The 16,273-nt window shown below is 32.4% G+C and overlaps 1 protein-coding gene across 4 annotated transcripts in view; it reads left to right on the top strand.

The window, feature by feature from the left end:
* The first annotated feature begins 364 nt into the window (after positions 1 to 364).
* LOC118202924 (uncharacterized) overlaps positions 365 to 16,273 on the top strand; it is a 172,448-nt gene continuing 156,539 nt past the window's right edge. For all 4 annotated transcript variants that reach the window (XM_085807043.1, XM_085807042.1, XM_085807041.1 and 1 more), the window contains exon 1: positions 365 to 743. The gene's annotated coding sequence lies outside the window, so the exon portion shown is untranslated. The remainder of the gene's footprint in view (positions 744 to 16,273) is intronic.

Raw genomic sequence — 16,273 nt, 5'->3', positions numbered from 1 at the left:
GGAATTTAAGACACATTTTTTTCGTTTATCACGTTTAACCGGGTAATTTCAGTACATTAATACGAATTTATATTTTTTATTTCCGTTATAAATGCTTGTATATTGTCTTATGCTTAATATATTGTTTTCTGTGCTAACTTGAATTTAATACAAATTTATTTTCGTATATCACGTTTAACCGGTTAGTTTTACATCTACATGCTTATTATCTGTGAATTTTTACTACCATATGCTTAATATATTGTTTTGTCTGCAAACTTGAATTTACATGCACTAAAAATCACGTTTACGGCTCGGCTCATCGTCGATGAACCGCGAGCTTGGCGAATAAAAATGCAACAGCGCCAACGGGTTCTTTCCCGAAGCGCCAACGGGTTCTCTGCGGATGAAAACCTAAAGCTCCAATACTGGATTGTTCTTAGAACCTGAGTTGAATTCTCAAAAGTTTTTATTTAGCATTTGCCTGACAGTTAGCTTAATGTAGGTTAGATATGTTCATTGCTATAAAATTTTAATGAATTAAATAAAAAAACGGAATGCCGATTATGAAAAACTTCTCAGTCTTCGTGCCGGGGTTAGTGTTATACTTCAGACAAAGAACGTCGTTAGAATATTTCCTAGAAAAAAATAGTATTGCAACACAAGGATTATTTCAACTTCTGTGGAACCTGCTGCCATCTGTTTGAGAAACTAGGAACTGGGCAAGTTAGCATTGTCCAATTCTGGTTTACGCCCTACTACGAGTGAGTTGCATTTGTTCCATTTTCTGATGTATTAACATTAGTTTATAAATCGAAACCTTATTTATTATAACTAAAAATCGTACCAGAAGTCATATGTAGGTTAAAAAAAAATCACATTATTTTAGGGTTTACTGAAGCTGTAATTCCTGATTATTTCCATTTTCACATAAATTTGTTGAAGTTGAAACTTGTTGCAGCACTCAGACAGACAAAGTAGACAGATGTATTGTGTTGCACCCGCTAATTCTTTCTGCATCGATGGGCGAAACTCAAGCTTACGTGCATAGGAAAGGTATACAGAAAGGGGGGGGGACTTTTTTTTCGTATTTCAGAGGAAAGTAAAAAGGAACTTCATATATTTGATACGAGTTCGAAAGGCCAGGAAGAAAAGATGGGACAAAATAAAATTAAAAATAAATGGCCCAAAAGTAATGGAGAGAAAAAATATATTAATAATTTTAAAAAAAAGGGCCTATAGAAAGAAGAGGAAAAGAAGTAAGAGAATTTTCTTTAAAAAAAACCAACGATTGTGTTCATGTAGTCAAAGGGGGAGGAAGCTGTTGTCATTTACATTAAATAGAGTCTTCCAGGTGTGTGTAATGAGTGTGTTTTGTAAAGCTAAATAGATGTGAAAATGGGTGAAAATTAATTATAAAAATATAAATATTGGGGGTCCAGTCACATAACAGTATAAGTCTAGTTTAGAATGACTATGCTATGCTATGACAGGAAAACTAAAAAAATTTTTTTTTTTTTTTTTTTTTTTTTTTTTTAACATGGGAAACAATATGTTTGCCTCTACCTTGAGACACAGTAACAAAAGACACATAATATCAGGCAAAATTATATATTAACTAAAGTTACATCATCTATTGCGGTTTCCAACATATTCATACATTATTCAGAAAACAGCATCAGGCAAAATCATAATCCATACAGCGCGAGGCATATCAGCAAAAGTAAGTAAGTAAATAAATTACAGAGTTTATTTTGATTTTAATATTTTAATTTTATTATTTTTTTAAATAAGCATTTTATTTATTTATTAATTTAACCATCATAATTTATTATATTTGTACTAGTTTATCAAGTTGAGATACAGTGTATTAATATATGCTTTTAATTTAAAGAGATAGGAAATATAGATTAATCTTTGTCTCTCATATGCGGAAGGAGCAAAACCACAAATCTATACATTCAATCGAGGCCCAAAACCTTTTTTTTCCCCTCTCGAGAAATTCGTCAAAGGGGCCGCGACGGGTAGCGCTAACGACACTACTGATAAGGAATGGTAACAAAAAAAAAAAAAAAAAAAAAAAAAAAAAAAAAAGTACCTCATGATTTAACACAATTACTAAGTATTTAATGACAGAACATAATAAAATGAGCATAATAATAATGAACATAATAAATAAATGAATTTAAAGCTACTTTAGTGACAGATATTTGGAAAAGAAATTCAACTTAGTATCTGAATGTTACGTCTTCGTGTTGTAAAAGATCACTAGTTGCAGCAGTCTACTGTTCTTAGTACAGTATAGTGAGCGGTCGGGAGAGATGAATAGATATCATACGAACAGGAGCTTACGGTTGAATTTTTTCGAAGTACATGCTGCTGAACACCAAATTTTTAAAAGCGTTATATTAATGAATGGAAGTTTGAATACTAATAGGAAGTTGGCTGTAGTATTTGGCGTTTTAATATTGTTACGAATTTGGCATTTAAAAAGCTTATGTTAGTTGAATTGTAAATTAAATGGTTTTATTTTCCGCGCAGTGCAGCGCGTGACGAATATTAAACGAAAGCTAAGCCGGAAAATTGAAAATACAAGAGCGCGTGCATGTAACATTTAATAAATATCTCTTTTTGATTTCGAGAAGCCCACAAGCGGCCGAGCGGTAGAGTCGCTGAACACTGGTAGTTCGGTCCGAGGTTCGAATCCCGCGAACGGGCTGGCTGCATGGGCGTTTTCGTGGTTTCCCCCATGTGTAACGTGTATACGAGCCAGTTCCCCTTAGAAAGTCCTCCACGGAGGCATCCCTCCCTCAGGCAGGCAGATAGCCCTCGTGTGCTTTGCCATAATTAAAATACACACAAAAAAATTTGATTTCGAGAAAGTACTAGAAAATTCTCCCGCGCGATTTTAAAATCTTATAAAAGGAGGAAAACCTCTCAGTTCGTTGTAGTAGTTAGTTTGTTGTTGTTTAGAAAACTGCTCTTGTTGACTGTAGCGAATTCGCGGATTAGCTTTCTTTAGCTGTTTTGAATTAAGTTCTCTTGAACGTTTGAGTAGTTAGAAGAAAACTACTGTGATATATTGTGATACTGCACGATTATGGGAGTACATTTAATCATATTTGTTGTGATAATAATAAATTTTTGTTCATTTTTCATTGGATTTGTGCATTCATTTCGTAACGAACCCGTACGCACGCAACAATTTTTGGTGTCAGAAGTGGGATCTTGAATGCCAATCACAAGAGCGATGGAAGAACAGTTAAAACAATTTATGGCAGCCCTTGCTGCATTTAAAAAAGAGATGAAGTGTTAAAGAAAAAATGAAACTGGACAGGAAAAAATGGAAGAATCTGTTAAAAACGAGATGAAAGCAGTTTACGAAGAAATGAAATCTAATCAGGAAAAGATTGAAGCAAGACAAGAAGAGATTAAAAGAGAAATTACCTGCATAATAGAAAATAAATTTGAGGTTATAGGAGGCAGAATAGACGCGGTTGAAATTAAAGTTGAACAAATTGAAGAAAAAGTCTTTTCTGTGAAAGAGCAAATAGAATACAGAGTTTCAGCCGTGGAACAACAAATTGGTTACAGAGTTGATTCTGTCAAAGAAGAAATAGAAGGAAGAGTTTGTTCTGTTCAACAACAAATCGAATCCAAAATTGATGATAGGGTTTCTGCTGCCGTCGCCAAAGAAGTTGACAGCCTAAAGAAGTGCATAGCGACGGCAGGAAACAATTCTGAAGGTTTTATATTTCTATCTATGCCTGCTCGTTCCTCTCTGAAGCTATGTACACTGCTCAAAAAAAAAAAAAAAAAAAAAAAAAAAAAAAAAAAAAATGGGACAGTGCTATGTCTCCCGTTCTACTGGGGCGATTCACGAAATTCAAATTGCGTTCTTCACGTCTCGAAAGCGCGACTTAGGATATATATTAGATTTATATATAGCACTATTCTAACATAGGTATTTTGACACAAAATCGGACTTTTTCTGAAATAACATACCATTTTTTTTTACATATTTTGATTCTACGACTCAAATTATGCCAGAATACCAAGTTTTGTAAAAATCGTACGAGTAGTTTTTGAAATATTAGCTCTCAAAATTTTAGCTCCTCAATGTTAATTGAATTTGGCAAATATTTATTTATATCTCTTTTTTTTATTAAACTTTTTTGACTTTTTCTCTCACATTTCGAAATTTAGGTTCATTCCAAATAAAATTTACCCATTTTTTGTGTTTTATTTTTTAAATTTCTATTTTTAAATAATTTTTATAAATTTTTCGAAAAACATTTTGAATTATAACCTATAAAATTTTTACCATCATCTTAAAGTAGGTATATTTTTAAGCATATCTGCAAAAAATTAGACTTTTTTATTCAAAATTTTCTAAGATATACACAAATTTACATATTTTTACGTTTTGAAATTTGGCATCTTTTTTTTGAGCGATAATAACGCCAAATGTGGTCTATGGATTTTTGTTACACTGTATTGCCACAGCTATTTTTAACCTTAAATTTCAAGTAAAATTTTACGGAGAATTAATTATATGACATTTTTTCCCTCAATGATGCGTAATAAATATTTATTAATCCTGTATGAAAAGCTATTTTTTTAAATAATTTTTTTAATATTTTTTAAAATTTCTCTCTATCTTTTTCTTTTTCTTTTCTTTTTTTAATAAGAGTAAATTTTTACCTTCGGCGTTTTAGCGTCTGCTACTTTACTTCGTTTAAATCGAATTGTCTAAAACTGAGAATTTTCGTTTGATGTTTATTTGAATTTTATGATATTAACTGCACAATTTATTTCTAAACAAACTGATGCTTTTGAAGTGGCTGAAAGAGCGGCTGGTACTATCATCCATATTTTTAAAGCACAGTATATTTTTATAGAAACATAAGATTTAGAATAATCATTTTTATAAAAGTCAAATTATGATATAAATATACAACCTTCTAGAGACTGAATTAATGGAAGTTCAATGGTTATGTAGAAATGATCTGCAGCTACTTAATCGCTGGATAAGTCAGCAGATTCCGTGGACAAGTAAGAATAATTATATAAACGACACCCAACATTCTGAATTCAATTAACAACGAGGATACGATGTTTATTAAATGAATTCAAGAAGTTTTAAAACATAAAAAATCAACTCATTTTTTATCCTAAAATGTATTTTTGTGCGTAGCGTATTTTCATTACTCTAATTTAAAATTCTAATAATTCTTAAAATTCTAATTTAGAATGTAATTGTCAAGAACTGATTCCTAATCATCAGTAATATAATAAGTAATTATTACGGTTATTGATAAATCCTTCTTAAAAAGTAATTACAAATATTTCAAGAAACTTTCTGTCTGAATGCAAATATTTTTCTGTGCAAATATTTTTAATTTTATATTAATCAAGATTGCACACGATATTATTTATTTGCACTTCAATTCTTAACGTCAGTTCTAGTAGAAGTTACAAATCAATTATATTTAATTAAGGATTGGATTGGATTGGATTGGATTATATAATTTTGGCAAAGCACACGAGGGCTATCTGCCTAAAGGGAGGGATGCCTTCGTGGAGGACTTTCTAAGGGAAACAGGCTCGTACACACGTTACACATCGGGAAAACCACGAAAACACCCATGCAACCAGCCCGTTCGCGGGATTCGAACCTCGGAATGAACTACCAGTGATCAGCGTCTTTACCGCTCGAACGTTTGTGGGCCTTTATGAAATGGAAGGCGATAACTTTATTTAAAATGATTGTCAGAAATACCAAAATGTTTCGAAAAGTTGGATACTTTTTAATATACTTTCAGAATGCTTAAAGAAAAAGAGAAGAAAAATAAATTTTATCGTAAAATTTAGTATTTGTATTTTTTTTTAATTTAAAACTTTTCAATGTTATGATATTTGATTCTTGCGATTTCAAAAATAAAATATTTGACTAAAATATGAATAACATTTTAAGAAACCAAATGTAGGATAAAATTGTGTAAAGCAATGGGTACAATGATAAAACTGTTTAAAGCAGTGTATGCAAGTCATCCTAAGTTAAAATGTCGGTTATACATCTCTCTTATTTATATATATCTTTTCTGAACGGAACATTGAAAGGCGTGTAAAACTGTGCTTTACTGTATTTTCTCTTTTAATATAGTATGCAGTTTTCAAACTCATCGTAGTCTGGGTTACAAAGTATTCTTCCGAAAGAAACGCAGTTCAAATAAATAAAATCAAATTCTGGAAAATTGATATTAATAAATATATTTAAAATGCTCAGTTCGAAGGAATAAATAGAAAATTTTAAAACAATTATCTGAAGAGACAATGCAACACAAACAATTAAAATAAAAGTATAAAAATTTAAAAATTATCTAAAATAATAACTATGACGAAAAATATATATAAAGAAAACTATTTGAAAAAAAAAAAAATAAACGCTGCACCTTTATTTACGCAGTTCGAATAGGTAAATAGAAATTTTTAAAACAGTTATTCGAAAAAAAAAAAAAAAAAGTGCAACTTAAACAATTAAAATGAAATTCGAAAAAGAAAAAATTACTTAAAATAATAAGTTATAATTGAAAATATAATATAAAGAATATTATTTGGAAAAAAGGAACGATGGTGACTTTTTTCCCTCTCACGGGAAAGGAAACTAGGTTGCCATATATTAAGAAGTTCGCCAAGTGAAGTATTCTTGGCGCAAACTGACAAAAAAGTGCCAACATAAATTTGTGAATTTCTCCGTAAATTTCGCTCCAAATTTTACAGAATTTCATATTAGGCGTAATTTGATTCGTAGAATCGAAATATGTTAAACAATTGGTATGTTATTTCAGAAAAAGTCCGATTTTGTGTCAAAATACCTATGTTAGAATAGTGCTATATATAAATCTAATATATATCCTAAGTCGCGCTTTCGAGACATGAAGAACGCAATTTTAATTTTGTCAATCGGCCCAGTAGATCGGGAGATATAGGACTGTCCCATTTTTTTTTTTTTTTTTTTTTTTTTTGAGCAGTGTACATATGATGGGAAGACCTCCTGGCAAGTATATAAGACGCAATTTTCTATAGTGGCGGAAGCGAATGGATGGGATTCCCAAGCTAAGGCCTGTCATCTTGCCGCTTCTCTGAGAGTAGACGCAGCGGATATCCTGCAGACTCTTCCCGAAAACCAGAGATTAGACTTTGAAGCTCTATCCGGCGCATTGGAGCTGCGCTTTGGAGAGAAGTGTTTAAAAGACTACGGCAGGCTTCAACTAAAATCCCGTCAGCAGAAGCCCACCGAAACACTTCAGGAGCTCGCCACGGATGTTGAAAGGCTGTTACATCACGTCTTTTCGGAGTGGCCGACAGAAACAAGAGAAATCTTGTCCTTGCAATACTTTATCGACGGGATACTGAAATACAGAAAGCTCTACGAATGGCGGATGTTAAAGATTTGAAAAGCGCTTACGCCATGAAATTCGAGGCAGCCCAGCAAGCCACTCGTCGAGACCGCTTCTCAGTCAGAGCTGTGCGAGTCCACTAGCCAGTGGATCAATTGATGGCTCGTTTAGATGACTTATCCAGACAAGTCGACGATTTGATAAGGAGTAGGAACGAGAACAAAGTGACTCTAAGGTGTTGGAGATGTGGTAGTGAAGGTCGCCTACGACAGAATTGCAGAACACCCCAGGGCACGGATAATAAAGCGAATGATTTGATAAGACCAGTGAATGCCTTGAGACGGAATATTGGTGAGAAGAAACCAACCCTAAAGTGCTGGAACTGCGGTGTTGAAGGCCACGTGCGAAGGAACTGCAGAACTCCCCAGAGCACGGAAAATAAGAGAGGCGGGTTAAACAGACAATTAAATGTCATGGGACGGAAAAAGATTGACAAGAAACTAAAGTGCTGGAACTGTGGAGCTGAAGGCCACGTACAAAAGAATTGCAGAACACCCCCACGGTACGAAAATTGAGACCATTTCTCAGCCACGACGCAGGAAACAAATTAATGACCACATCAAGGAACGGAGGATGCCAGATAATTAAAAACCTTGTTTTAAAGATAAACTTATTTGGAGGCCATCCTGTGTTACCCTTCAGACTGCATCTGGTGATAAGATCGACATATCTGGGAAGTTAAACGTGAACATCATGTTTGGAAGTGCCGCCTACCATCACACGGCATATGTGGCGGATATTACAGATCCATGCATACTCGGATTGGACTTTTTAAGGAAATATAATTTTTCCTTAGACTTCAAAAACAATAAACTGCTTTCAGCATCTGATGACATAACTATCCATTTTCAAAAGGGATCATCGCCTGGAAACGCCGGCGCCTTGTCTGAAAGACCCAGCTCGGGAAGCTGCCGAAATCATACTAGGGGCGAAAAGAAACGCAAGACTACCAGCTATTCTCCATCTCAGATGCTCTTCGGTCGAGGCCTTCGTCTGCCTTGTGACCGCCTGTTTGATCGCCATATGGATGCGCCTTCATCGCTTGAGGAACACATCCAAGATGTCCAAGCCCGTTTTGAAGTGATGCACCGTTCCGCACAAAAGCGAGTGAACTTGGCAACGGAGAAAGTGAAGTCCAGATACAACACGAGAGCTACTGGACATAAATCCAACAAAGGAGACAAGGTGTGGTTGTGGAACCCGATTCGACGAAAAGGAGTCAGGCCTAAATTACAGTCACCTTGGGATGGTCACCACACAGTCCTAAACAGGCTGAATGACGTCGTGGTTCAGATCCGTCGGAACTCTAAACCTAAAATCGTTCATTGCAACAGGTTAGCTAATTACTGTGACCATAGTACGTAGTGTAAATAATTGTAAATATATAAGACGACGTCCTTTTTGTTTCTAAATGTGTATTTGATTTGTATTCAGTATTTGATGTGACTTGTATTTTATATATGATTTGACTTGTATTTAGTATTTGATAGTATTTGATTTGTTTAAAGCTAGTTATTGCATATTGCATTTATTGTTCATGTTGTTTGTTATTGTTATGTAATGCTTAGTATTGCACTTATGTCTTAGTTGTAAGTTTGGCTTCCTGTCCAGGGATTGTACTGCCCGGGACGTGCAGTCCTTGGGAAGGGGGCAGTGTTACGAATTTGGTATTTAAAAAGCTTATGTTAGTTGAATTGTAGATTAAATGGTTTTATTTCCCGTGCAGTGCAGCGCGTGACGAATATTAAAAGAAAGCTAAGCCGGAAAATTGAAAATACAAGAGCGCGTGCATGTAACATTTAATAAATATCTCTTTTTGATTTCGAGAAAGTACTAGAAAAGTCTCGCGCGCGATTTTAAACTCTTATAAAAGGAGGAAAACCTCTCAGTTCGTTGTAGTAGTTAGTTTGTTGTTGTTTAGAAAACTGCTCATGTTGACTGTAGCGAATTCGCGGATTAGCTTTCTTTACCTGTTTTGAATTAAGTTCTCTTGAACGTTTGAGTAGTTAGAAGAAAACTACTGTGATATATTGTGATACTGCACGATTATGGGAGTACATTTAATCATATTTGTTGTGATAATAATAAATTTTTGTTCATTTTTCATCGGATTTGTGCATTCATTTCGTAACGAACCCGTACGCGAGCAACAATATATTGTCAAATACCGTATAACATGTAAAATAATGAAATGCACATATTCGCCAAAATTGAAGGTCATAATTCTTTGCTTGATATATATATATATATATATAATAATTTATTTCCTAGACAGTATTGATTAATTGATTATATTATCTCCTAAGTTTAATTAAAGTAGAATTATTTTAAAAGTGTGCATCCATACTGGTAAGTTATATTTTGAAAGTTGTTTTGAAGTAATTTGAAAGCAAAATGTTAATAATGCTTTAACGGGGACTGGAGTTAAATCATCACGAAGAATAATATTACAATTGTAAGAGTAAAAATTAAACATGTAATTATTGTCATTGATCGGAAATTAGTTGACTTTTCAAGGGGAACAAACCAACTCCCGTTCAATGATCAATAATTGATAAAAATACGTAAATATGAAAGTGTTTCGTCTTTACTCGAGTTATAAGTTAAAGCCAAACCGGCAATTCTAGTCAGGCCAAATATTTCCGCGAATAGTTGTTACTCAAAGAACTTATTCTCATGAAGCATTTTAGTCAATTTAATTTGGAGTAAAAATCAATTACTGTAGAGAAATCCTGTAAAACTCGAGTAATCGTCCCCGACACTATCATCTTTATGTATTTGAGTACTATATTATTTGTAGAAATTAAACATTGGAAATTGTCATTATGAAATCGAAATCAAAGTAAATTTGAAATAAACATAGAAGATTATAAAAAAGATAAATAATGCAAACTTTGTAAAAACAAATCAAAGAGAATATAAAAATAATATAAAAATAATATAAAAATAAAATAGAAAATAATATAAATAAGATCAGTGAATGTACATGAAGATATAAAGGCCAGAAAGGTATTAAGTAACTTACATTCTTTCTAGTGGGGGAGTTGACAATGTGTTCTCTTCGTGTCTGACTCAGAAGCGTAGGGTGTCCGAAAATTCTTAGCGGCAGTAGGGGCTATGAATTATATCAGTCGGTAAGATTTGGGTGAAGAAATTTATGGTAGTGGGTGGGACTTGGAATTCTTGAGGGAAGTATTTTGTGGAGTTCTTATCTGAGAGAGACCGTCTGTTAAGATTTTTTTAAAAAATACTAGTGAATGGAAATTAATTAATTTCTGGCTAATTGTCGTGTCGCAATGATTAAGAATTTAAGAAAGGAAAAAGGCATTTTCGCTATCCAAGAGCTAGTAGATAGTCTAAAGGCAGGAAATAGGCCCATTTTTTTAGTAACAGTATAGTAACAGTATATGTCTGAAGACAATTAGCTTTTTACAATATATACAATTGAGTAATTACACTATATACAAATCTTTCAACTGACAGTCATCCAACTTATACCGCCTTCTCAGGTTTAGGAATAAATTATCATATCCCTATCAGTTAAATGATTTAGAGTGAGTATTTAACGCCTGCTCTTTTAAGGCAATGGTTGATAAATTGAAAGGGAATTAGATTATTTTTGAGAATTTTGATAAGGATTAAAATTTCGCGTTGTAAATCTATTGTATCTGTGCATATAGTTTTAATTCGTTGTATTTGATTAATTATAGTATTGTTAATTACTTTTTTGGATATGTTGGAGTTCCAATTTATTAATTTGTTAGTATTGAAATTGAAGTTTCTTGTTTTGTCAAAAAGTAAAATTTTTTTGTAGTTAATGATTTGAAGATCTAGAAAGTCTATGCTATTTTGTGAATTATTAGTTTTATTAAGTTTAAGACAATTCGGATAAATGTCGGAGTTTTCAATTTTACCAAAATTATTAATTGTAATAAGGTCATCAATAAATCTGTAGGTGTGTTTGTAGTAATTTAACTCTTGTGGTTGTAGATTTTTTTGGAAGTTAAATTCTTTGACAAATAAAAAGATATTACAGATCGAGGTGCTGGAATGTAAGCCCATTGGCAATCCTCTTACTTGTTTAAAAAGTTGATTTTGAAACTTGATGTAGTTATGAAAAAGTGTGCATTTTAGGTAGGTTTTCCATTTGTCAAGAGTCATGATATTGAGTATATTAGGGAAAAGTTTTGGTAGATCAAGTAGACTGGTATAGATTTCTTCTAGAGGAAGTGAGGTATATAAGTTTTCAAAATCATAGCAGTTAATGTTATGGATTTTAATGGTATGAATGGTATTAATGACAGGAGTGTTATTATGAATGATCCAGCAATAGTTATGATTAGTGTTACAATCATTGAAAATAAATTTACAGATTTTATTAAGTTGAATTGAAAAATAATAGTCTATATTTTTCTTGTAATTATTAGTTCCATTAGCTATAAATCTAAATTTTAATGGTGTTTTATGGAATTTGGGAATCGCATAAAGATTAGTAAATCTGCTGTAGTTTGTATTGAAAGTAATATTGAGTTTCTTATGAAAAGTTTTAATCCTGTTTATTATAGATGTTTCTGTAAGGTTGGCTGATTGATAAGTAGTTGCGTTGAGCAGTTCTTTATGAATAATCTCAGTGTAGAATGGTTTTCATATAATGCTAAAGTTATTAGTTGCTTTATCTATTTTTGTAATAGTAAAAAGCTGTTTTAATTTACTAATATCAGATGTAAGTTGCGACCAGTTCAGTGTACTTTTAAATTTGAGGTGACTGATTTCTGTGGATATGCGTTGAAGAATTTTAGCTTTCCATTTTAAGAAGGTATCTATGGGAAAATTCAGTTGATAGCTTGCTTTAACTATAAATTCGTTGATGTTGTTTTCGAATGTCTTGTAACAGTAATTTGTAGTCATGTTTCTGACTGGTCTAAATTTTGTACCATAACTCATTAGTGTTTTTAGTTGATGGTTTTGTATGATATTCAGGTTGCCAGTAATTATGTGCTGGTGATGAGAATCTACGTAATTGCTGTAAATTGGTGTCTTACAATGTCATTCTGCAGTTTCATCTATTTCATGGTGGTTAGTAAGCAAGTTGCTTAAGGTCCTTTGATATTTAAATGCAATCATTGGTATAGTGTCAACTGCGGGGAAGTAATCTTTACAATCTCTGATGATTCTTGAGAAATGAATATTGTCAAACTGCGGATGCAGAAAATTGACTTTAAAATAAATTTTGCGTTGAGTGAGACTATTAGAGAGTCTGAAAAGACTAAAATCAAGAATCATGTCTTTAATGATTTGTATGTCGTCGTAGCTTTCTTGAATGAATTTTTTTAGTTTGATAAGGAATTTATTAGTACAGGAGTGTAACCAGTTGAGAAGTTTCTTGGGAAAGCAGTCTGAGTCAAAAAAACATTTCAATTGTTTTTTCAATGCAAGTGTATCCAAAGTGGATAAAAATCTCGCATTATTTTTTATTTTGCTTCCTCTTTTTCCTCTCTGCGTTTTGATGCTGTAGAGTTTAAATTGGCTGAAAATAGACTTCTTAGAAGTATCTCTATGACTATGTATATAAGTGTTAAGTCCATATGGATAAAGTGAACGTTGTTTTAGTATATAGAGAGATTCCTGAAAAATTCGTGTTTTGTGATTGGGTATTATATCTAGTATCTGAAGTTGAATAGAGTTGAAGTCATGGTGTTTAAAGTGTTCTAATTCTGCTGTATTAAGTTGTGATGGTGTACTTATTTTACTGTTATTTTTTTGTGCGTTGAATTTTTTGATTTGAGCTCTATGGTTATTGATTCGAAAGTTAAGATTGTTTTTAGTCTGTCCTATATATTTAATATGTCAAGTACCGCATGTAATCATGTAAATACAGTTAAATGTTTTTCATAGAAATTGTTTTTTGGGTTTACCTGTAGCAGGCATGGCGTTAAATTTTCAAGTTTGTCATCTAGTGGAATGAACAGACGGTCTCTCTCAGATAAGAACTCCACAAAATACTTCCCTCAAGAATTCCAAGTCCCACCCACTACCATAAATTTCTTCACCCAAATCTTACCGACTGATATAATTCATAGCCCCTACTGCCGCTAAGAAATTTCGGACACCCTACACTTCTGAGTCAGACACGAAGAGAACACATTGTCAACTCCCCCACTAGAAAGAATGTAAGTTACTTAATACCTTTCTGGCCTTTATATCTTCATGTACATTCACTGATCTTATTTATATTATTTTCTATTTTATTTTTATATTATTTTTATATTATTTTTATATTCTCTTTGATTTGTTTTTACAAAGTTTGCATTATTTATCTTTTTTATAATCTTCTATGTTTATTTCAAATTTACTTTGATTTCGATTTCATAATGACAATTTCCAATGTTTAATTTCTACAAATAATATAGTACTCAAATACATAAAGATGATAGTGTCGGGGACGATTACTCGAGTTTTACAGGATTTCTCTACAGTAATTGATTTTTACTCCAAATTAAATTGACTAAAATGCTTCATGAGAATAAGTTCTTTGAGTAACAACTATTCGCGGAAATATTTGGCCTGACTAGAATTGCCGGTTTGGCTTTAACTTATAACTCGAGTAAAGACGAAACACTTTCATATTTACGTATTTTTATCAATTATTGATCATTGAACGGGAGTTGGTTTGTTCCCCTTGAAAAGTCAACTAATTTCCGATCAATGACAATAATTACATGTTTAATTTTTACTCTTACAATTGTAATATTATTCTTCGTGATGATTTAACTCCAGTCCCCGTTAAAGCATTATTAACATTTTGCTTTCAAATTACTTCAAAACAACTTTCAAAATATAACTTACCAGTATGGATGCACACTTTTAAAATAATTCTACTTTAATTAAACTTAGGAGATAATATAATCAATTAATCAATACTGTCTAGGAAATAAATTATTATTAACTAACTTTGCAGCAATTGCGCAAGTAATAATAACTTGTATTCGCACTAAATGGATTTAAGTTCATACAACATATATATATATATATATATATATATATATAATTGAAAAAAAAAATGTAAAGCTAACAAGTAATTTGACATAAGACCTATTTGGTCTTAATTTTTTTAATTTTATATATATATATATATATGTGTGTATATATTTCCAAGTATAATCATTAAATAAATTATATTAATCAAATATTATTTCATCATAACGCCCGATAGATAAAAATTAGACAGGATTAAATAGGTCTCTTTCTCGTAAGTTGAATACTGGCATAGTTAATGCTGATATTGGAAAAATTATCTACAGTCTTTTAAGTTTCATTCATCATGTAACGCATACCACTGGGACTACATGGTTAAATTTTACGAAACATTGATTTTCAATCTCAAAGAAAATTCAACTCAGATCATTCATAGGACTAGTGTTGAATAAATTTAATAAAATCTAGAACTGGAAATTTCTCTGCGTTCAGAATGCTTGTAAATTATTATCAGAAACAACCTTTTTCACATTTTTCAGAACTTATGGTGTTTTGAAGGGGGGGGGGGACTTTTGTTTCCTTTGTGTATTGACATTTAATGACTGTTCTTTTTGATTAAAGTAAACTGAAATAACGATGTTAGCATTATATGACTTTCATGTGAAGCTGTAACTGCAATTTATAAAATCATCTTTAACAATTACAAATATCCATGTTAAACTGTGCCTAGGTTCTACTGTTACTTTTAAATTTATTAATTTTATCTATTTGGAGAATTAGAAAACTTATAAAGGTCTCTAAAGGCAGTTGTGTTATGAAAGCATGTATGTAATTTATAAATCGATTATATATTTTATTGCCTCTTCTTACCCCCATCTTTATAAAGTTTTGCAGGTATTTCCACTTGCTTATTTTAATGTATTCTTTATCTCTCCTATGTGAATATCTCTATACTTTTCGTAATATTACTTACAAATTCGAAATGCAACCATTATAATTCGAAATGCATGAATTCTATAGATTGCCGTCATTTACAGTAACAAAAATTAATGAATAAAATAATGAGCAAAGTAATAAATGATGAATAATTAAATAAAATATGCAGAGATAAAAAATATTTATAAATTATAGAAAAGAAAGCAGCCTGTGGTTGGCAATACCACAGGCTGCTCCTATGACGTGCTTAATATGACAAGTCCTCGTAAGCCTTTGGTTAACGATAGCCTCTAGATTTCTTTTTTTTTTTTCCTTTTTTTTTTCCCAATCTGCGATTGGGAACAATTACAAATGTAACCCAGTCCATTAATCTATACAAGGCCGGATGTGGTGGTCTCTTTATTATGGAGGCACCTAATAGGTTGGCCACCATCGCCTTTCCTATGAAGGGACGAACAGTTACAGCCATGCCTTCTCCGGGTTTCGAACCCAGGCCTTCGGCATTCGGCATCGCAGTCAGCTTCCCTGACCACTATACCGACTGGGCGGCACGATAGCCTCTAGATAATTTACATTATTTACTCGGTTCGCAACTTCCCCGATTAAGTAGAAGTTGTTCAATGCTATATTCCGAATCTTGCGTTTAGTTACCAATATGAGCTTAGATTTCTGAGCCGTTTATACTGATTCTCTATTTTCTGCACCAGTTCTCAATATTTAAAACAAAATCCTGAAATTTGAAGATAGAATTTTTGGGTTGGATAGAGCTCACGTCTACCGCCGTATCTTCGGCATAGCAAGCTAACATGCTATGTTAATGAGTTATGATGCAGTTTATCTCTGGGAAAATCGATAACGTAAAACAGGTAGAGGAAGGGGGCAGGACAGGAACCCTGGGACACTCCTGCAGTCATAGCTTA

Source organism: Stegodyphus dumicola, chromosome X1 (genome assembly GCF_044657685.1).
Source record: "Stegodyphus dumicola isolate Sdum_Otavi_A_Nest chromosome X1, ASM4465768v1".
Classification (NCBI taxonomy): Eukaryota; Metazoa; Arthropoda; class Arachnida; order Araneae; family Eresidae; genus Stegodyphus; species Stegodyphus dumicola.
Note: the sequence above shows the minus strand (reverse complement) of the source record. Positions and strands in the feature narration are given on the sequence as shown.